Source organism: Lissotriton helveticus, chromosome 8 (genome assembly GCF_964261635.1).
Source record: "Lissotriton helveticus chromosome 8, aLisHel1.1, whole genome shotgun sequence".
NCBI classification, from domain to species: Eukaryota; Metazoa; Chordata; class Amphibia; order Caudata; family Salamandridae; genus Lissotriton; species Lissotriton helveticus.
The window spans coordinates 806,212,448-806,237,221 of record NC_136069.1 but is presented as its reverse complement, the minus strand read 5'-3'; the positions used below and the strand labels follow the sequence as shown (position 1 = coordinate 806,237,221).

The following is a 24,774-nucleotide window of genomic DNA, read 5'->3' as shown; positions in this document are numbered from 1 at the left end:
AAAATTATAATTTGTGTATAATTTCCCTTGTGCGGGTCACTGTGCTTTTCTCATTGTATGTGATGTTTTGCATCACTATTTAGGGGGTGTTCACGGGTCACGCCCTTGACCAATACGCACAGGGTTCTGAGCATTTGATAATAGACTATACATAGTGGAACAGTGTGCAGGTAGAAAATAGCTCTGACCCCAGTCTTGCTGTGTTTTTTAGCTAAGCAGGTGCCATGCACGCGAGTCTTCAAGACTCCATGTTAGTGCCTTTTGCTCATGCACAATAATTTCCCTCCAAGCTTTAAAAAGTCATATTACATAGATGCAGTTGACGCATGCACAGTAAAGATTTCCCTGTTAAAGTAGTTTTATTAGTTTGTTCGAATGGTTATCGTTAGTAAACACATATGCAAGCTTTTCTAACCCTCGTTTTTATATGGTGCGCCTTAGTTTTACACAATACACAATTAATTAACATGTTAGGGAGTTATATGAGAGAATTGCTTCTGAACAAGTCTCTTTTCTACGAGTCCTTGCTCCATCAATCCCCTCTCTGATGGCATTTTGAGACATCACAAAATTACCCTTCCCAATCAGATGCCAACTTTAGCATTTGGTTACTTTTCCTCCCTTTTTTTCTTAATCTCATCATTGTTTTCAAAATCTTTTATCCTTTTATATAGCTTTCCTTCAATTTCCTCCAGCTGAATCTCCTCATATTTCCTTTTCCATTCACTTCCTATCTTCCTTTTCCTTTGTTTCTGCAACATTTACACCATATTATTATTGTTAAAACTATTATTGTTATACCAAATAACGGAAGAACTTATGACCTAAAATACTTTTCCCCTAAATCAGTAAACCAAGTCCCTATTGAAGAAATACTCTTTGTTAGTCTTTCCCATACACGGTCAACCTCCAGTGGTTTCAAATCTTCATGACGTTTTGTAATATTCTTAATATGCCCTCTTATTTCCCTATTTTTATCAGGTATGTAAGTGCAACAATGTTGCACTTTCAGCATTTTACAGACTCCTCCTTCCTTTGCCAATAATATATCAAGGGCAAGTTGATTTTGTAAATTCATAGACCTAATCGCAACCATTTCTGTATTAATCATCAAGAAACTCCCAGCAGTATCAGTCGAGAGACGATCAACTACTGATGACAACTGACAAATTCTATGTGAATTTAGAATTACTCCCACTGAAGGTATCAATGCGCCAAATATATCACCTATTATTTGTGAAAAACTAGCTCTCTTTCTTTGTGTAAGTTCATTAGTGTTTTCATTGCTTCCAATGATTCATTTTACATGGTATATTTTCGGAAATACTATCCCAAAATAGCAACTTCCATACCACCGTGCAGGCAGCTTATAGTAAGCATTATTCACACACACGCAGTAAACCCCAGGAAATACTGGATCAGTTCCCCCTTTTAGTCCCCAACCTCCCAAAATTAGGACGTTTTGTTCACATTCACTTGAACCAATAAATACATTATTATATTCTGTCTTTAACCTCTGGAGGCAGGTTTTCCCTTTTTCTCAAACTCCAAGGACATTGCAGCATGATGTTTGCAGTTGCATAAATTCCTTCTTTCCCAGCCCAAGGAGGCACATGGGTTTTCTGTTCAGCAGCCTTCTTTTGGAAATCCTGTCTCCTTTCCTCAACTAAATTCGAAAACACTTTCTCTTCTTCTCGTAATATGCATGTTAGATTATTCTGGTGTGCCTCAACTAAATCTATTGTCTTCATTGTTAGGAAAAGTTCACCCATAAATGGGGCATCTTGACTACTAAGTACTGGATTCATATTCTTTCGAATAAGAAGTTCTGAAAATACTACATCTAAGTTTGAAGCTCTACAGCATTTTTGAGTGCAACTCCGTTTTGGTAGTTCAGTAACCCTGTCTTTAGCCATTTTAGTCTAAGAAGATTCGTCTTCTCTTCTTTACTTGTAAATTCAAACTTTTGGTTTTCAAGTAGCCCTCACTTTCCCTTCATCAATCTGTGCAGCATTTACTTCTTCTTCTGTCTCATCATTCAAATCCAAATTTTCAAATTCTCCTCCTTCATCAATCTGTGCAGCATTTACTTCTTCTTCTCTCGTCACTCAAATCCAAAGTTTCAAATTCTTCTAATATTACGTAGGTCCACTCAGGACCCTTGAATTTATTGTTCAAACTTTTCAGTCTTGGACTTATTTGAGTGTTTTTCACAATTGACTATTTAGACTGAGTGTGACTAGTAACCTCATTCACTTGCTCAGGTCTTTGAATTATTTTTCTCAGATAATATCTTAATCCTTTGACTCCACCTGGCCAGTTATCACCTTTCCTGACCCTCTTAACTTGTACTGCAGTTTCACCTTCTTCGTCTTTATCTAGAGCTCTTTTATTTTCATTATTTCTAGGCACAATCCTTTCTTCCTCTTCTTCAGAGTCACTCTCTAACGGTTCCTGTTCAGGTCTTGGATTTGTTGTTTCATTCACCTGAACTTGTTCTTCTTCCTCTATCTGGTCCTGTTCAGGTCTTATTTCAAATTGGTCTTCTTCTGCCTGAACCTGTTCTTCTTCTCCTGACAGATCCTGTTCGGGTCTTACTGCTGTTGGGTTTTCTGCTGCCTGAACGTGTTCTTCTATTCCTGTCTGGCCCTGCTCAGGGCCTTTAGTATGTCTGTTTGCCTGAGTATGTTCTTCTTTCCCTGTCTGGTCCTGCTTAGGGTCTTGAGTAACCTTGTTCACTTCTTCCTGAGCGTGTTCTTCTATACCTATCTGGTCCTCACTATTTTCCTGTCTTTCTAATCTTGTTCTGCTTCTTGTTTTAGTAACAACTTCTGGTATATCAATCACTGGTATTGTTCCTCGTCTATTGGTTCAGAATCTATCACTCTAGATTCTTCGACTTCACAACCTTTAGCTACTTCAACTGATTCATTCAGTTGTTGTTCCTTTTCAGTGGGGCCTGGGACCCTTTTGGCGTGACTGGTATGAATCCAACTGGGTAAACCTGAACACTTCACTGCTGTAGTAGTGACCAGTATAACTTGATGTAGTTCATCCCACCTGGGTGCTAAGCACGATTTTCTGGCGTGCTTCTTCACTACCACCCAGTCTCCAGGATTCAAATCATGCGCTTGTGTTGGCTGCCTGCCAACTGCGTCTTCTCCAACCTGGTGAGCGACAGAAAGCACTAGGCCAGCCAATTCTTTGCAATAATCCAACACCAGATCATCAGTTATATTCATCAATTTGTGACCAGGAATAAATACTTGTCTCATTGGCCTTCCCATGAGTATTTCATGGGGACTCATTCCCGTTTTTCTGTCAGGAATACTTCGGAGTCCCATCAACACAAGATTCAATGCATCTGGCCGTTTAAGTGATTTGGACACACACACTTCACTTAACCTTGATTTGATTGTGCCATTTAATTTATCAACCACTCCAGAAGCCTCTGGGTGGTATGCACAGTGCAGTTTTTGCTCAATTTTGAATGCTTCACATATTAGACAAATTATTTCATTATTAAAATGAGGTCATCTATCTGATTCCAAAGTGACTGGAAAACCAAAACGAAGTATCAACTCCCGCAACAGTAGTTTGGCAACTGTAAGGCTGTTATTTCTTCTCGTGGCGTATGCTTCCACCCATCATGAAAACAAACACACTATGACAAGGACATACTTCATTCAGTTGCTTGGCAGCAACTCTATGATGTCAAGCTGTAATCTTGTGAATGGTCCTTCTGCCTTTCCAATTTTTCCCCAACTGACCACAGTTTTCCTGCCTGAATTTTGCTGCTGACAAATTAGGCATCTTTGGCAAAGGCTCTCTGCAACTACCCTGAACTTTGGTTTGTACCAATTCTGTCTACATAGTCTGATCATGGCATCCCTACCAACATGTGTGTCTCAATGATACATTCTTGCCATTTGAGAGAGTAATCAGTCTGGCATGACTGGTCTGCCATCTGTGTACACCAATACATTACCCTCTGTTCTTCTTTCATAACTTGATTTTATCCAGTTTGCCTTGTCGCTTACCTCAACTTCATCCTGCAACTGTCTCACCTCATCCCATGTTTCTAAGGCTGAGAAAAACATAAGTTGGCAGCTGATTTCACTTGTTTCAATTTTTCTGCTTTGTGCCATGTTATTTCTCGCACAATATTGAGCAATCTGGTCAGCGTATTTGTTACCTTTCGTCACATAGTCATTTCATGACTGTTGAGCAGCACACTTGACCACTGCTATTTATTTTGGCAATTGTATTGCTTACAACAATTCTTTCACATTTTTACCATTTCTGATAGGGGATCTGGAAGAAGTCAGAAATCTCCTCTGCATCCATAGCTGGCAGAAGTCATGCACAACCCCGCAACCATATTGACTGTCTGTAAATAGGTTTTTTTTCCAATTTTTTCCAATTTTGCATGCCTTTGTTAAGGCCACCAATTCAGCTACTTGTGCAGACTTGACTCCCGGTAAACAGGATGCTTCAATAACCCCAGGTACCTTGCATACAGCGTACCCTGCTCTGAGTCCTCCTCCCTCCATTCTCAGGCATGAGCCATCTACAAATAGTTCATGATCTGGTTCTTTAAGGGGCTCCTCTTTTATATCAGGGCGAGCTTAGTACACATCTCAGTCACATCCAAGCAATCATGATCTACTTCATCTTTCACTTCTTCACAATGCGGATCTGGTACTAGTGTGGCAGGATTTACCATTGTACACCTAATCACTGTAACATTTTCTGCTCCAAGTATCACTCTTTCATACTTAGTCATCCGACTAGGAGTAAGGTGCTGTGTTCAAGTTCTTGTTAAAAGGATCTTGACTGAATGTGTGACATAAACTTTGACTGGATGTCCCATCCCAATTGACTCGCTCTGCTCCAGACTCGTACAAGTAGCAGCTACTACTCTTAAGTAGCCAGGTAAAGCTGAAGCCACGGGATCCAAAGTAGCAGAAAATATGCCACTGGATGTCGGCTTAATCCATGCCTTTGTGTCAAGACTGAAAGTGCACAACTCTCTCTCTCACAACAGAACAGTGCAAACTCTTTCGTATAGTCGGGCATGCCTAAAGCAGGGGCCTCACACAGACAATTTCGCAATTTCACAAATGCTTCAACACATTTATCGTTCCAGACAATTGGATCCTTCGCCTTTTTTGTGTCATCTGAATCAATGGCTTTGCCAGCAGGGAAAACCCAACAATCCACTGCCGACAGTATCCAACCACTCCGAGAAGCATTCTTATCTCCCTTTGCGTCTGTGGAAACTGCATTTTCTTGATAATCTTAATTCTCTCTGGGGTCACGTTTCTCACTCCTCTTTCAATCTTGTGGCCTAAATATCTAACTTCTTGTCGACAAAATTGCAACTTTTCTGGTGACACTTTGTGTCCTTCATCAGCCAAATGGTTCAGCAACGTAATAGAATCAGTAACACAATTTTCTCGGGATTTTGATGCCACTAGTAGGTCATCAATGTATTGTACCAGGACTGAATTTCTGGGCATGACTAATTTCTCCAAACACTTTTTCAGAATTTGATTATAAATCGAGGGAATCTCTGTATACCCTTGAGGAACTCGGCACCATGCCAAGATACGGTCTTGGAATTTAAATCCAAAAAGATACTGGCTGTCTGCGTGCAAAGGAATAGAGAAAAAGGCTTGGCATAAATCAATTACTGTAAACCAGTCTGCATTCCAGGGAATCTGAAAAATAATTTCTGCTGGATTTGGCACTATGGGACAACAAGGCACTATAATTGTATTGATCTTTCTCGGATCCTGCACTATCCTGTATTTTCCACAAGGCTTTTTAAGTCCCATTATAGGCGAATTACAGGGACTGCTCATTTTCCTTTAAAATGCCTTGTCTAATCATTCGGTCAATTTTCTGAAGCAACTCCTCTGGACTCATTTTGTATTGTTTGGTGTTGGGATAAATTGCACCTTCTTTTACTGTCACCTTCACTGGATCCACATTTGGCATTAGCCCAATTTCTTTTCCTGTGAAATCTCATACCCTCTGGGTGCACTGTCGTTTTCAGTTCTTCTGGTAAATCATTTACTGTCATCAAAGAATACATTTCATCTACTTCTGTGCCTTGTTTAGCTAGCATGATTCTATATGCAATATCTTCATCAGGGGTTTGGAATGCAACCTCTTCGGGTGTGCAGTAGATTGTGCAATTCATTTTGCACAACACATCTCTTCCTAATAGATTTGCTGGACTAGAATCACAAACTACAAATCTATGCATGTCTTTAAAGTTTCCAATATGCACTTCCATTGGTTCTGTGTTGGGGTTCTAATTTGTTGATTTGAAACGCCTACAACTTGAATGGAATCTCCCGAGTGGGGTAGGTTTGGGATATCTGCTGTTCTCACAGTAGAACGGGTACCACCAATATCCAATAGAAAAGTGATTTCATTACCTTCCACTTTCCAGTCAATAAATGGACCTGACTGATCTACCGGCAAGGATGCGCCAAGTACGCACTCCACTTCCTCCCCCCTCAGGCACCGTCAATGCAAGTAACTCATTTCATCATCATTACTCTGTAAAAGATATTGTGAAACCGCAGAATTTTTCTTACCACTTGAAATCCGGCATCTGCACTGTACTTTGGCTGGTTCACAAAATTTGGCATAGGAGCTGGTGGCACCTGACACTGTGGATTAACTAACTGCTGTGGTTGATTCATAAGCACTTCAGTCTGTGGATTTAAATTTTGATTTGGCCCATTAATATTCTGAATACTCTTACACTCGTTCCTCCAATGTCCAAGCTTTCCGCTCACATGACAAGGAAACTTCTTCTTTGCATCCCCTCTATTAATTCGTCCTCTATATTTACCACCATTCGCCGCATGATCATTCTGAGTCTGCTCTTTCATCTATCAGTTTGACTATTTAACTTAATTTCCTGCTGTTCTGCCAATTTTATTTGTGCCCACATCATCTTCTCTTTTAGCTTCCTATGCCTTGCCTCAATATCATCTACGCAATATTTTGCATATTTCAAAACATCATCTATTGGCTTTCCCTGCCAGTATAACATGTGCTGCTGAATCATCGGACTAATCTCCGGTTTGAGACCATATACAAACCGATACACGAAATGTCCCATATCCTTATCTCCAATGTTCTCAAATCCACTATACTGCTTAAACACCTGTAGCAGTCACTCATAATATGCACGTACACTCATTTAGCTCTTGAGTTGTTCTATCTATCTTAACCCAATCTGTTTCTTTGGAAGGGATTTTCCCTTTCAAAAAAGTAATTACATGATAATATTTCTTCATCGCCTCATCTGAGGGTGCTCCTGTTTTCGCATCAATTGGATACTCCTCACTTGGCCAATCAATGGTAATTTTACATTCAGTTCACAAATCAGTAGGTACCACTATGTCAAACAAACCATCCAAATCCTTTAGCAAAACCTTCGAAACTTTCACAAATCTTTCAACCTGTTTGTACCATTCAACTGGTTTCTCTCTTAATCTAGGGAAATCGTTTGTAAATGACAAAATATCCTGTCTGCTTCATGGGACATGAACATATCCACCACCAGGTACCTCTCTCAGGGGACACAATCTTTCTGCCTTTTCTGATTCTCTTAACAAGAATGCAGACAATGCTTCCTCCGCCTGAGCTTCCTCCTTCTTTCTTGTACACCTAGTACTCCGTTTGTCAATGTCTTCCCATTTTTGGAGAATATTCATTAACTCCTTAACCTATAGTTTCTTACCAGAAACATTCATATTCTCCAAATCCTTATCAGTAAACTCCGCTCTATATGGTTTCTGTGATGATTTTGATCTCCCTATATCTATTCCCATCTCTGAAGCAAGCTCTGTCAATTTCTCATGAAACAATTTTGCCTTTCTAGTTATACTCCTTGTTAGATTTGGGGGTCTGTAGTTGGCAGAGGTAGGTACCTTTGACCAAATAGGGGCCCTAGCGTATAGTCGGGGTAAGGGGGTACACTCCTAAAATAACCCCTGCTCACCCCCTTGGTAGCTTGGCACGAGCAGACAGGCTTATCTCAGAGGCAGTGTGTAAAGTATTTGTAAACACATACATTGACCCAGTGACAACACTACAGATGGACACCACACAAGGTGTAGTATAAAATTAAGTATTTTTATATAGACTTAACACAAGACCACAAACGACAAAAATCCACAATACTGTACTTTAAAAATGGTAGAAATAGCTTAGTTCTCCTTAAATGGTAAATACGACACTAAGTTCAATGTACCTTTGGATGAGTAATGCTATACAGCTCCTTGCGACATGCAGTCCCTCAGAAAGCCCAACACAACTGCAGGTACTTCCAATGAACTCTTGGGGAGCTTGTGGGTGAAGTTTGTTGTCCCTGAGACTTCAGCAGGAGGCAAGCTCTATCTCAAGCCCTTGGAGATACTTCACAAGTTGAATGAAAGTAGCACAAAGTCCTTTCTCCTCTGTTTGGCAGTGAGGCAACCACTTCAGGCTAATCCCTCATGCTTAGGGATAGTCTCTCCTCAGTCTCTCTGGTTCCTCTCCTCAGCAAAGGTTTCATCTTGTTTCCCAAAAGTGATCTAAAATTCTGGGGTCTGGGTCCCCCCTTTTATACTCATTTTCTCTGTGTTCTCTGAAGCCAGAGAGGCCTTTGCCTAGTCCAAACCAGTTCTGGTCAGTCCTGGAGCATTTTATTGACAAGACTCCTTCTTTCCTTTCACAGTGCAGCCCAGGGACATCAGATGCACCACAGGAGGTGGGGCTAGCATTGTGGAGGGAAGGCACAGCCCTAGTCAGGTCCTTGGTGCAACTCCTCCCTCCAAGCTTCATGCAGATCTCTATATTCAGCCCAGTGCTGACTCACCCGGTCTCCTGGAATCGCACAGCCCCTGTCACTCAAACTCCTGACAAGGAATACACAACCTAGCAGAGGCAGGCTCGGATGGTTAGACAAGAAAATACCTACCTACTTTCTAACAGTGATATTTTCAAACACAGAATGTTAAAACCAACTTAACTAAAAGATTTATTTTATCATTCTGAGTTCAGGCATACTAAACTCGAATTTCTACCCAGTTCCCTGAGTCAGTTAGGATTATAAGATGTTATAATCAAAATGCCCATTCTGGCCTATGGGGAACAGCAGCCTTGCAACTGTGAAAAACGAAAATGGCTCTAATTCGCTATTAGGACATGCCACACACAGCAGGGCATGTCCTTCCTTTTACCTACAATGCACCCTGCCCTTGGGCCTAACATAGGGGTGACTAATATGCAGAAAAAGGAAGGTTTCGGGACTGGCCAGTGGGTGCACTTGCCCAGTCAGCTTGGCAGTACCAGACTGCGCACAGGCTCTGCAATGGCAGACCTGAGACACAGTTTTACAGGCTGCTTCTGTGGGTGGCACAACCAGTGCTGCAAGCCCACCAGCTGCATTTGGATTACTAGCCCTGGGCACACTCAGTGCACTGTACTAGGGTCCGACAAGTAAACCAAACCAGCCAATCATGGAGTCACTGATCCATACATCAATTTACCATAGGGGGTACTTGCACTGTGGCACTGGATGGTAGTGGCACAGTGCCCAAAGCATCTATAACCAGTTAAAACACATGAGGCAACAGCAAAAAATGGAAGGGAGACCCACGCCAAGGTACCAGGTCTAACACTCCTACATACAAACATCAATTCTTCTTCATTATAATGGTTCAATCTATCTTAACATGATGCAAGCACCTAGTGGATTCAGGTGATCTTGGTATCAGTGTATGATTTTAAGCACTTTTTTGTTACACTATCACTTAGTTGCAGTAGCTATCATTTTCTGGTCCTGATGAAAGCAATGACATAGTACGTCACAATTGCTGAAACATGTTGACCTTGGATTACATCTAGACAATTCAAGAACATTGTTATTGTCTTCAACTGCTTTTTAATCTTGGCGGAGTGGGTAGCACCAGAATAAAATTATTATTAGCACCCCCTCATCCAATTTTAAATTCACATTTTTCTTATTCTTTACACCTTCTTTTTTCTGCACTGCGACATCAGTCCCCCCAAAATTCTTTAACAGCCTCTTAATTAAGAAGTAAGACCACGGGAGATCTGTCAGATCAGGTGAAGGCTTTTACCATCTATACCTTCCCTGTGAATGACAAGTGGCACCCTTAATGGTGGTCGGAAAAGGAAACCCAAATGATGAAGGGCGGTTCCGTGTGGTGACTGATGGGCATCCTTATCTAACCACACTGAGGGTTGGTTTCGCGGGTGACCTTATCTAGAACATACACTAGACATGGTATTGTAATTTTCTGTTGGTTGTTTTAGGCATTCACTATTTGTTGACCCTCTGATATTCTTTGTTGTCAAGTGTATATAATTGGGGCATATCAGAGCCTGGTCGTTAAATCCCCATCTGACCCTAAAAAAATATTTTGTTGTATGTCAATCTTTCTATTCCCACATTTCCAGCTATTATCTCTTTCAATTTGTAAACATCTAAAATCTTTAGGGGCGTACTTTGTTTTTCTGTTCCCTGTGCCCATCTCTCCAAATCTTCTGGCGTTACTGTTGCTGAGCTTCTAGTTCCTGAGGACACCACAGACTTTCGTTCGAACTACTAGGTGTAACTCTTTTTGGGGATTCACTTACAGAATCTCTTATCAGAAGGGCCATTAATGAAATGACTGAATCACACTCACTGGCTTGATCATCAGATATTATTACCTCCTTTCTAGGGTTATTAAAAGGAGTTGTTACAGCTTGGGGTTTTGGGCGACTTATTTTATCTCCATATAATGGAATAACAGGACCTATAGTCACTGGTACAGACAATGCTTCAGGGTTTAAACTTAATTTTCCTATTTTGTGTATGAATTCTTCTCTATTTCTATCTAACGCTTCTTTTTCTCTGTCTTGAGGCACCCTATTAACTGATGTAGCATGTAAAATGTGTGCAATTAAGGGTGTTCCCATTACTGATGCACTCGGGGTGACTCTACTGGGTCCTTCTTGATACAGTGAAGGGTTTTTAGTTAAACTGTCCTCCAACAATTCATCATCTTACTCACCATATCCTGTCACATTCATGTGTTTTGTTTTCTCCTTACACTTGCTCCCTGACTGTTCCTCAGCCATTAACACTGGGTATAGACCTTCCGATACCATAGCTCCCCTCCATCGCTTCATCTGGCCTTCACATGACTCACGTAAATATTGGGGGAAAGGTCCCATAAATTTCCACTCCTGTTTCTCTCTCATTCAAACGATTCAGTCTTCCACTCTGCTAAAGCCTCATACTGGGTTAACCTAGGTCTTGGGTCCCACTCATTCATTTTCATTCGCAAATTCTGAAGAATTCATCCATTAAATGTACCATGTGCTGGGAAAGCTAGAGCTCCATCACCTTTGGTATATTCTATCCAATTCTCCAACCACACACAAGTATGATATCCTCTTTCCATCATCATAAAGGAAACAGGCGTTTTCGGCGGCGGAAAAGGAATTCCCTCTCTAGTCAATACAGGTTTAACTTTCTTAAAGAAATTCTTAATTTTTTTTTACTCTCCCTCTTTCCTCCATACATTTTGGATACACGATGTTTAAAAGAATACTCCACAAACTCTTGAAGTCTCCTATCAGTGTGACTCACACCCACAGTCAGATCAGAATCTAACATATAATTTTCTTTTAACCAATGCTAACAAAACTTCTATCGAATACCCAATTACATCTCAGGCTTTCACTGTTTATTTAGCCAATACTAGTGCGACTGCTATCTAACAAACAACCAGACTCAGGCTTACGCTCGTGGTCTGACCAATGCTAGCGCAGCCTTTTTGTGATGTCAGTTTCACTCCTTACTACTGACCCCTCCTTTACAATCTGCTTCTGTCTCACGCCCACCTGTTTCAACCAATCCCAGCACGGCTCCCTGTGACGTCAGTACAACTCCAGTGACTGACCCCCTTCACAAGGTAATACAAAAACGCATTTCTTTACTTTTCTTAAAATAAAATTTGTTAGTAACAACATAAAAACATTCGCTACTCTGCCTGTTCCCCTAAAACAAAGGATAGATCTTCAATTTATTCTGGAGTCTCAGAATTGCTCATTCTCTTACTGCGAGTAAAAACCTCTGTTTATCCTTCATTCAAGCTCGAGAGAGCCTGTTACTCCTTCAGGGTTACCCTTAATAGGTGATATAAGACCAAAGTTTCACCAGCGAAAATTCCGCTATCACTCACACTCGAATTGTATACAAAATAGTCCCTAATTTAACACTGCCAGCCCTGCATAGCTTCTCAGTGCTATTCAACAGACGAGTAATCTCACTGCAGTGTGGCTTCTGTAACTACTGCCTATTCATTCCCCGGGATTTTTCCAGACAACATAAAACAGGACACTAACTCTTTTTGTTAAACATAAATCAATAATCAAAAATCAATAGTCATCACCAAACTAGTTGATAATAACCATAGCTCTGCTACCAGAAAACTGATCCAGCAGCGTACCAGCAACAGACACTCCAAAACCATATACTCACCTGGGCCCATAAACACACACAATTGAGTATAGCGCTGGAGTCAAGGTTTATGAATTTTCCACCCTTCCAGATTGAATATTCCTTACTCTTAACCAACCTTTTACTGATCAAAAATGTCTTTCCTCTGGTCGATGGACCATTAATTGAACTAGTTGATGGTGAAACTCTACTTAATTTTAACTTTTATCTCTTAAAGTAAATAACCACAGACTCGGGTTAAGTTTTAAGTCTTTATCTAAATTAATTGCATGTGAACCACTTCAAAGTACAGTGCAGTCACCGTCACTCATAGGAGAGAAGATTAAATTAATCAAATCATCAACACATACTTCAGACTTGCAATGACTTGTGCTCAGAAAGGAGACGACAAAGAGAAAAGAACATCTACAAATTCACAAAATTATAATTACCTAGGATGGTCTGTAGACCAACCCCCTGGCCAAAGGGCTGGTAGGGGTCCCCCGGGATAGTTCAGGAGACAAAGACTTCAGGACAGGATAGATGACCTCTCGAACACCGATGATAACGTTGCACCCCTCTTTGACACTCTCTTCCTCCTCGAGGTTCTTCTGCTATCTTCTTTCTAACCCAAGTAAGTTAAAATGATAGGTTCTGCATTCGGGTCTTCATCAGCATCTTACAGCCTCTCTCCCAGCATCACCCACTACACCGACAGCATCCCAAGGTCTGCAACATTCAGCATCGATGACCCTCTAACTAAAAACTACCTCAATTATACTTTTTTGTTCCTCATGTACCACCTGCTAAAGTTTCAATATCGTAAACTAATAATTCTGATTGGTCAGGCAAGGGGGAAAGTTCATCACACCATGCTCACATATCACTCTTTTTAGTTAGCCCTTTGCTGACAAACCCATCCCCTTAATTTTCATTCATATTTTATTTTCCCACGCGCATTCACATTACATCGGCAACAAATGTTTAACTTTAATATGTGGTCCCATTCATTTAGGTTTTTCACTGCCGGTACTCAAGCTTCAGGCAGACTGTGGCCTTGTACTCTTCTTGACCCACATGTCATTCTTCCGGGCTGATTTTCAGTTGTCATGGGCGAAACCCACATGACTCAGCTCACTTCACACATACATGAAAGGCACAAATGCGCAGTAGTGACGAAGTCAGAAAAGACAGATATTACTTTTAAAAATAAATGGTTTCACTGTACACCACCCATCTTTACTGTAACCCCCCCTCCTTATTAATACTTTCCCTGCATTAGCATTAGTTAAATAGGTCAAATCCGTTACAGCTAAGCATGTGTCATGCACGCGATTCTTCAATACTCCATGTTAGTGCCTTTTGCTCATGCGCAAGAATTTCCTTCCAAGCTTTACTACGTCATAGTACTTAGATGCAGTTGGCGCATGCGTAAAGAGTCTTGTTAAAGTGGTTTTATTAGTTCGTTCGAATGGTTAGTGTTTTTATGTGGTGTGCATTAGTTTTACACAATACGTAATTAATGAACATGTTAGGGAGTTAAATGAGAGGATTGCTTCCGAACAAGTCTCTTTTCTACGAGTCCTTGCACCATCATACTGACATGAAAGTAAGTAGCACTTACCAGCCTCCTCTCCACCAGGGACTCACTCCATCAGAAAACCACTGCTAGAACACCACAAGAATATCGGGGACCTCTAAATAGGCTTGGTGCAATACCGCCAACCTGACGGCGACAGAGCCAGCACACATCTAAATACGGCAGGTGAGTCTCAGTCAACTTGAAGGAATACCTGAGACAACCACCATGGAGGGACAGCGGGAGTACTGCCAAGATCTAAATCAGGCCCGTTGTTTTTTCAGAATTTTCTGTATTGAAGCATTTGAATCGTCAGCCTGATGCTAAAAACTTAGAGATAGTGGAACATTTTGCTAACCGTTGTAGAAAAGAAATTCATAGGTTGAGTGGAAGGAATACGAAGAGACATATTGGCTAAAGCAAACAAAACATTCAAAAGTACCCCAGTGGGCCAAGGACAAAAGCAAGCATAGATTAGTAGGAAATAGGACAGCATTAGCTTTAGATTGAAAACATAAAAATAAATTATGCATATTCGTTAGAAAATCCACAACTGGCACATATTATGTAGGGAATAGTGAATGTGATCATATTTTTGAACTTGGATGGAGCAAATCCTGTTTTTTCCTGGAGTTTAATATATGTATGGGGAAAATGCATTTTACAGGTTTCCGAAGAGATTGTATGGAACATGTTACATGGGGACAGTTTTTCTGAAGATATATCACGTAGGACAACTTGTTCATTCATTAGATGAACAACATGTGAGAACAAAGAAAAGTGCTAGCGAAATTATAGGAGACATCTTTAGTGGTCTAATACCATCTGTAGGAGTGATATTGAATTTGCATAAGACTAGAAAGCTTTCTAGTGTGGTTGATACGTTGCCTACTAGTACAGCAAAAGTATTTTAGTTCTAGATACTCAGATGGTTGCTATAAGGTCACTGGTTTTGCAGAATAGACTTGCATTAGAAGTCCTTCTCTCGAATGAGGGCGGAGTCTGCCAGATGTTAAAAGTTAAGCAATGCTGTACTTACATTCCAGACTAAAGTATGGATTTGAAGAAATATATTAAGAACATTACTGACTTAAAGAAAGATTTGAAAGGGTTAGAGGCAACAGATTCTTAGTAAGCAATAGGAAATGGATTCTCTGCTATAGGCAGATAGTTTGGAAACTTAGGAAGTGGAATTGCTGGAAACATTTTGAAACCCTTTGTGATAATTGTTCTTTGTGAATTATTCTTGTTTGTAAATTATAAGGGATACAAAAGTGCACAAGTAAAAAAAGGATTGAAGAGAAAGAGAGCAGACGTAGAAGAAGAAGGTAGACCGAGCAAATACTACAATTACATAAAGTTTCTGGAGGGATCCAGAGGAAATATGATGAAAACAACCAGATTGTGATTTGTCAATCTGATAAGAAAGATGCTTATCTTAATGTGATGGTTTGATTCACCATCGGGGTGATTGGTGCAGCGTAATTTTGGTTACACCTTAACACGTCACAATTTCATTACAATGAACATGCACTTAGCACGTTTCTTGTGTGGTCTATCAACTTTAATGTAAGTGTTGCTTTTGACATCACTATTAAAGTGGAGTCACTGTAGGATTAGCGAATGTACTCATACTGTGTGCCTTAACCATATTAAATGATATATTCTTTAGAGACTTGATGAGTAAACCATCCTTACCTAATAAACATATATTTTCCTTAGAAACAATAACAAATTATGTAAGGTGTGCACTAATGTTTCATATATTGCATTGAAACGTAATTCCTAGACATACTTACACGTATACATTTAAGGTTTTTGTATGCCTCAAGAAATATGAATCTAAGGTACTGACAATTTATATTAATTTGTGTTGAATATGCACACGTATATTGATCCCTACCACTGTGTAGATTAGGACGCTCTGCAGTGGCGGCCGGCAGAAGGGGAAAGAGGTGAGCCAGGCTGGGGAACAGAGATAAAAAAAAGTACCTGCAGCCTGATGCCTGCTGCCTCTTCAGCTCCAAAGATGCTCACACAGGCTCCCAGACCTCCCTGCGCCAATACAGATACTACTCTAATGCTGGTACTACTCAGCATGGGAGAAGCTTTGGGATTGGGCGGAGCTGGCTGGTTCCATGCGTCAGGAGGCACTGGGAGCCTGAGCCCTGCTTATATCTCCAAGCAACAGCCTGGAGATATCCAAATGTGCATGTCGGTTTGGCCATCCGAAGACAGCCGGCCAAACCAACATGCGCACTTACAGTGCCCTGTGCCCACCACTCCTCCTGTTGCTGATGGTCCCGCCCTCAAGACTCGGCTGCAACTCCAGAGTAAAATACATTTATAATACATCAGTTTTATTAATTGCTTCATTATAATTTTCCTCAGACAAGAGTTTTGAAGTATTTCATTTGGAAAGGACCCTGCACGAAACGCCGGCGGCACGCTAAAAATGCCCGCCATTTACTGAAGAAACCTTGATGGGCCCTACAATACTTCAAAAATTACACATGTAAAAGAGAGAGATACCATTGGGGATATACCATATTACCTTTGACAATATCCTTGTGATGCGGATGATAAATATTGAAAACTGCTATATAATATAGAACAAACTTGAAAGCCATATCGAATACGAGGGGGACTAGGAAACACATTTTTAAGTGTCCTCCTTTTTGGTGTATCTTTGTTCAAGTGATGCAAGCTCTATCCATTACAGTTCTACCGACTTTAGAGCCCTGAAGAAGTCACGTTGGTGACGAAACGTGTTGGCAGCTAGCAATTTTTCTGAATTTCCAATTTTCTTGAATAAAAAGGTTCTCAACACAACTTTCAAGACTTGGACTTCACCTTTTTGTTGGAAAGTGTTTATGTTATATGTCTGAAAAATACTGTTGCACTATTTGGCAAAAATTATAATTTGTGTATAATTTCCCTTGTGCGGGTTACTGTGCTTTTCTCATTGTATGTGATGTTTTGCATCACTATTTAGAGGGTGTTCACGGGTCACGCCCTCGACCAATACGCACAGGGTTCTGAGCATTTGATAATAGACTATACATAGTGGAACAGTGTGCAGGTAGAAAATAGCTCTGACCCCAGTCTTGCTGTGTTTTTTAGCTAAGCAGGTGCCATGCACGCGAGTCTTCAAGACTCCATGTTAGTGCCTTTTGCTCATGCACAATAATTTCCCTCCAAGCTTTAAAAAGTCATATTACATAGATGCAGTTGACGCATGCGCAGTAAAGATTTCCCTGTTAAAGTAGTTTTATTAGTTTGTTCGAATGGTTATTGTTAGTAAACACATATGCAAGCTTTTCTAACCCTCGTTTTTATATGGTGCGCCTTAGTTTTACACAATACGCAATTAATTAACATGTTAGGGAGTTATATGAGAGAATTGCTTCTGAACAAGTCTCTTTTCTACGAGTCCTTGCTCCATCAATCCCCTCTCTGATGGCATTTTGAGACATCACAAAATTACCCTTCCCAATCAGATGCCAACTTTAGCATTTGGTTACTTTTCCTCCCTTTTTTTTCTTAATCTCATCATTGTTTTCAAAATCTTTTATCCTTTTATATAGCTTTCCTTCAATTTCCTCCAGCTGAATCTCCTCATATTTCCTTTTCCATTCACTTCCTATCTTCCTTTTCCTTTGTTTCTGCAACATTTACACCATATTATTATTGTTAAAACTATTATTGTTATACCAAATAACGGAAGAACTTATGACCTAAAATACTTTTCCCCTAAATCAGTAAACCAAGTCCCTATTGAAGAAATACTCTTTGTTAGTCTTTCCCATACACGGTCAACCTCCAGTGGTTTCAAATCTTCATGACGTTTTGTAATATTCTTAATATGCCCTCTTATTTCCCTATTTTTATCAGGTATGTAAGTGCAACAATGTTGCACTTTCAGCATTTTACAGACTCCTCCTTCCTTTGCCAATAATATATCACGGGCAAGTTGATTTTGTAAATTCATAGACCTAATCGCAACCATTTCTGTATTAATCATCAAGAAACTCCCAGCAGTATCAGTCGAGAGACGATCAACTACTGATGACAACTGACAAATTCTATGTGAATTTAGAATTACTCCCACTGAAGGTATCAATGCGCCAAATATATCACCTATTATTTGTGAAAAACTAGCTCTCTTTCTTTGTGTAAGTTCATTAGTGTTTTCATTGCTTCCAATGATTCATTTTACATGGTATATTTTCGGAAATACTATCCCAAAATAGCAACTTCCATACCACCGCGCAGGCAGCTTATAGTAAGCATTATTCACACACACGCAGTAAACCCCAGGAAATACTGGATCAGTTCCCCCTTTTAGTCCCCAACCTCCCAAAATTAGGAAGTTTTGTTCACATTCACTTGAACCAATAAATACATTATTATATTCTGTCTTTAACCTCTGGAGGCAGGTTTTCCCCTTTTTCTCAAACTCCAAGGACATTGCAGCATGATGTTTGCAGTTGCATAAATTCCTTCTTTCCCAGCCCAAGGAGGCACATGGGTTTTCTGTTCAGCAGCCTTCTTTTGGAAATCCTGTCTCCTTTCCTCAACTAAATTCGAAAACACTTTCTCTTCTTCTCGTAATATGCATGTTAGATTATTCTGGTGTGCCTCAACTAAATCTATTGTCTTCATTGTTAGGAAAAGTTCACCCATAAATGGGGCATCTTGACTACTAAGTACTGGATTCATATTCTTTCGAATAAGAAGTTCTGAAAATACTACATCTAAGTTTGAAGCTCTACAGCATTTTTGAGTGCAACTCCGTTTTGGTAGTTCAGTAACCCTGTCTTTAGCCATTTTAGTCTAAGAAGATTCGTCTTCTCTTCTTTACTTGTAAATTCAAACTTTTGGTTTTCAAGTAGCCCTCACTTTCCCTTCATCAATCTGTGCAGCATTTACTTCTTCTTCTGTCTCATCATTCAAATCCAAATTTTCAAATTCTCCTCCTTCATCAATCTGTGCAGCATTTACTTCTTCTTCTCTCGTCACTCAAATCCAAAGTTTCAAATTCTTCTAATATTACGTAGGTCCACTCAGGACCCTTGAATTTATTGTTCAAACTTTTCAGTCTTGGACTTATTTGAGTGTTTTTCACAATTGACTGTTTAGACTGAGTGTGACTAGTAACCTCATTCACTTGCTCAGGTCTTTGAATTATTTTTCTCAGATAATATCTTAATCCTTTGACTCCACCTGGCCAGTTATCACCTTTCCTGACCCTCTTAACTTGTACTGCAGTTTCACCCTCTTCGTCTTTATCTAGAGCTCTTTTATTTTCATTATTTCTAGGCACAATCCGTTCTTCCTCTTCTTCAGAGTCACTCTCTAACGGTTCCTGTTCAGGTCTTGGATTTGTTGTTTCATTCACCTGAACTTGTTCTTCTTCCTCTATCTGGTCCTGTTCAGGTCTTATTTCAAATTGGTCTTCTTCTGCCTGAACCTGTTCTTCTTCTCCTGACAGATCCTGTTCGGGTCTTACTGCTGTTGGGTTTTCTGCTGCCTGAACGTGTTCTTCTATTCCTGTCTGGCCCTGCTCAGGGCCTTTAGTATGTCTGTTTGCCTGAGTATGTTCTTCTTTCCCTGTCTGGTCCTGCTTAGGGTCTTGAGTAACCTTGTTCACTTCTTCCTGAGCGTGTTCTTCTATACCTATCTGGTCCTCACTATTTTCCTGTCTTTCTAATCTTGTTCTGCTTCTTGTTTTAGTAACAACTTCTGGTATATCAATCACTGGTATTGTTCCTCGTCTATTGGTTCAGAATCTATCACTCTAGATTCTTCGACTTCACAACCTTTAGCTACTTCAACTGATTCATTCAGTTGTTGTTACTTTTCAGTGGGGCCTGGGACCCTTTTGGCGTGACTGATATGAATCCAACTGGGTAAACTTGAACACTTCACTGCTGTAGTAGTGACCAGTATAACTTGATGTAGTTCATCCCACCTGGGTGCTAAGCACGATTTTCTGGCGTGCTTCTTGACTACCACCCAGTCTCCAGGATTCAAATCATGCGCTTGTGTTGGCTGCCTGCCAACTGCGTCTTCTCCAACCTGGTGAGCGACAGAAAGCACTAGGCCAGCCAATTCTTTGCAATAATCCAACACCAGATCATCAGTTATATTCATCAATTTGTGACCAGGAATAAATACTTGTCTCATTGGCCTTCCCATGAGTATTTCATGGGGACTCATTCCTGTTTTTCTGTCAGGAATACTTCGGAGTCCCATCAACACAAGATTCAATGCATCTGGCCGTTTAAGTGATTTGGACACACACACTTCACTTAACCTTGATTTGATTGTGCCATTTAATTTATCAACCACTCCAGAAGCCTCTGGGTGGTATGCACAGTGCAGTTTTTGCTCAATTTTGAATGCTTCACATATTAGACAAATTATTTCATTATTAAAATGAGGTCCTCTATCTGATTCCAAAGTGACTGGAAAACCAAAACGAAGTATCAACTCCCGCAACAGTAGTTTGGCAACTGTAAGGCTGTTATTTCTTCTCGTGGCGTATGCTTCCACCCATCATGAAAACAAACACACTATGACAAGGACATACTTCATTCAGTTGCTTGGCAGCAACTCTATGATGTCAAGCTGTAATCTTGTGAATGGTCCTTCTGCCTTTCCAAGTTTTCCCCAACTGACCACAGTTTTCCTGCCTGAATTTTGCTGCTGACAAATTAGGCATCTTTGGCAAAGGCTCTCTGCAACTACCCTGAACTTTGGTTTGTACCAATTCTGTCTACATAGTCTGATCATGGCATCCCTACCAACATGTGTGTCTCAATGATACATTCTTGCCATTTGAGAGAGTAATCAGTCTGGCATGACTGGTCTGCCATCTGTGTACACCAATACATTACCCTCTGTTCTTCTTTCACAACTTGATTTTATCCAGTTTGCCTTTTCGCTTACCGCAACTTCATCCTGCAACTGTCTCACCTCATCCCATGTTTCTAAGGCTGAGAAAAACATAAGTTGGCAGCTGATTTCACTTGTTTCAATTTTTCTGCTTTGTGCCATGTTATTTCTCGCACAATATTGAGGAATCTGGTCAGCGTATTTGTTACCTTTCGTCACATAGTCATTTCATGACTGTTGAGCAGCACACTTGACCACTGCTATTTATTTTGGCAATTGTATTGCTTACAACAATTCTTTCACATTTTTACCATTTCTGATAGGGGATCTGGAAGAAGTCAGAAATCTCCTCTGCATCCATAGCTGGCAGAAGTCATGCACAACCCCGAAACCATATTGACTGTCTGTAAATAGGTTTTTTTTCCAATTTTTTCCAATTTTGCATGCCTTTGTTAAGGCCACCAATTCAGCTACTTGTGCAGACTTGACTCCCGGTAAACAGGATGCTTCAATAACCCCAGGTACCTTGCATACAGCGTACCCTGCTCTGAGTCCTCCTCCCTCCATTCTCAGGCATGAGCCATCTACAAATAGTTCATGATCTGGTTCTTTAAGGGGCTCCTCTTTTATATCAGGGCGGGCTTAGTACACATCTCAGTCACATCCAAGCAATCATGATCTACTTCATCTTTCACTTCTTCACAATGCGGATCTGGTACTAGTGTGGCAGGATTTACCATTGTACACCTAATCACTGTAACATTTTCTGCTCCAAGTATCACTCTTTCATACTTAGTCATCCGACTAGGAGTAAGGTGCTGTGTTCAAGTTCTTGTTAAAAGGATCTTGACTGAATGTGTGACATAAACTTTGACTGGATGTCCCATCCCAATTGACTCGCTCTGCTCCAGACTCGTACAAGTAGCAGCTACTACTCTTAAGTAGCCAGGTAAAGCTGAAGCCACGGGATCCAAAGTAGCAGAAAATATGCCACTGGATGTCGGCTTAATCCATGCCTTTGTGTCAAGACTGAAAGTGCACAACTCTTTCTCTCACAACAGAACAGTGCAAACTCTTTCGTATAGTCGGGCATGCCTAAAGCAGGGGCCTCACACAGACAATTTCGCAATTTCACAAATGCTTCAACACATTTATCGTTTCAGACAATTGGATCCTTCACCTTTTTTGTGTCATCTGAATCAATGGCTTTGCCAGCAGGGAAAACCCAACAATCCACTGCCGACAGTATCCAACCACTCTGAGAAGCATTCTTATCTCCCTTTGCGTCTGTGGAAACTGCATTTTCTTGATAATATTAATTCTCTCTGGGGTCACGTTTCTCACTCCTCTTTCAATCTTGTGGCCTAAATATCTAACTTCTTGTCGACAAAATTGCAACTTTTCTGGTGACACTTTGTGTCCTTCATCAGCCAAATGGTTCAGCAACGTAATAGAATCAGTAACACAATTTTCTCGGGATTTTGATGCCACTAGTAGGTCATCAATGTATTGTACCAGGACTGAATTTCTGGGCATGACTAATTTCTCCAAACACTTTTTCAGAATTTGATTATAAATCGAGGGATTCTCTGTATACCCTTGAGGAACTCGGCACCATGCCAAGATACGGTCTTGGAATTTAAATGCAAAAAGATACTGGCTGTCTGCGTGCAAAGGAATAGAGAAAAAGGCTTGGCATAAATCAATTACTGTAAACCAGTCTGCATTCCAGGGAATCTGAAAAATAATTTCTGCTGGATTTGGCACTATGGGACAACAAGGCACTATAATTGTATTGATCTTTCTCGGATCCTGCACTATCCTGTATTTTCCACAAGGCTTTTTAAGTCCCATTATAGGCGAATTACAGGGACTGCTCATTTTCCTTTAAAATGCCTTGTCTAATCATTCGGTCAATTTCTGAAGCAACTCCTGCTTTTACCTCTGGACTCATTTTGTATTGTTTGGTGTTGGGATAAATTGCACCTTCTTTTACTGTCACCTTCACTGGATCCACATTTGGCATTAGCCCAATTTCTTTTCCTGTGAAATCCCATAACCTCTGGGTGCACTGTCGTTTTCAGTTCTTCTGGTAAATCATTTACTGTCATCAAAGAATACATTTCATCTACTTCTGTGCCTTGTTTAGCTAGCATGATTCTATATGCAATATCTTCATCAGGGGTTTGGAATGCAACCTCTTCGGGTGTGCAGTAGATTGTGCAATTCATTTTGCACAACACATCTCTTCCTAATAGATTTGCTGGACTAGAATCACAAACTACAAATCTATGCATGTCTTTAAAGTTTCCAATATGCACTTCCATTGGTTCTGTGTTGGGGTTCTAATTTGTTGATTTGAAACGCCTACAACTTGAATGGAATCTCCCGAGTGGGGTAGGTTTGGGATATCTGCTGTTCTCACAGTAGAACGGGTACCACCAATATCCAATAGAAAAGTGATTTCATTACCTTCCACTTTCCAGTCAATAAATGGACCTGACTGATCTACCGGCAAGGATGCGCCAAGTACGCACTCCTCTTCCTCCCCCCTCAGGCACCGTCAATGCAAGTAACTCATTTCATCATCATTACTCTGTAAAAGATATTGTGAAACCGCAGAATTTTTCTTACCACTTGAAATCCGGCATCCGCACTGTACTTTGGCTGGTTCACAAAATTTGGCATAGGAGCTGGTGGCACCTGACACTGTGGATTAACTAACTGCTGTGGTTGATTCATAAGCACTTCAGTCTGTGGATTTAAATTTTGATTTGGCCCATTAATATTCTGAATACTCTTACACTCGTTCCTCCAATGTCCAAGCTTTCCGCTCACATGACAAGGAAACTTCTTCTTTGCATCCCCTCTATTCATTCGTCCTCTACATTTACCACCATTCGCCACATGATCATTCTGAGTCTGCTCTTTCATCTATCAGTTTGACTATTTAACTTAATTTCCTGCTGTTCTGCCAATTTTATTTGTGCCCACATCATCTTCTCTTTTAGCTTCCTATGCCTTGCCTCAATATCATCTACGCAATATTTTGCATATTTCAAAACATCATCTATTGGCTTTCCCTGCCAGTATAACATGTGCTGCTGAATCATCGGACTAATCTCCGGTTTGAGACCATATACAAACCGATACACGAAATGTCCCATATCCTTATCTCCAATGTTCTCAAATCCACTATACTGCTTAAACACCTGTAGCAGTCGCTCATAATATGCACGTACACTCATTTAGCTCTTGAGTTGTTCTATCTATCTTAACCCAATCTGTTTCTTTGGAAGGGATTTTCCCTTTCAAAAAAGTAATTACATGATAATATTTCTTCATCGCCTCATCTGAGGGTGCTCCTGTTTTCGCATCAATTGGATACTCCTCACGAGGGGCGTGGCTTAGCACGCAATGGTGGAAGACGTGCTCGGGTAGAGCTCCTGCTTGAGCTCCCCTACCCTGGGCCATTTCTCCGACAACATTTGCCCTGCCTGGCCTGAAACCTCTGGCGGGTCTGCCCGTGACCCTTGGCAACATCTGGGCCGAGTTTGGCGAAACTCGGCGGCGGAGCTCCGCACCGCGACCGACGGCGACGTTGTGGCTGGCCTGCCTGCGGCGCGGCCGGATACTACACTACGCGAGGCCGCGGCTTCTCCGGGCCTACTGGGCCCCGCCCTGCGACCCACCTGAGGCGACCCGACCGCCACTGAGGGCGGACGAGGACAGATGCGGTGACCCCCACGCGGAGGCGCAACTGACGGCC

At 40.9% G+C, this 24,774-nt stretch overlaps 1 pseudogene; it reads right to left on the bottom strand.

The window, feature by feature from the left end:
* Positions 1–608: 608 nt before the first annotated feature.
* The window catches only part of LOC144773804 (uncharacterized), a 50,448-nt pseudogene continuing 26,282 nt past the window's right edge, over positions 609–24,774 (bottom strand).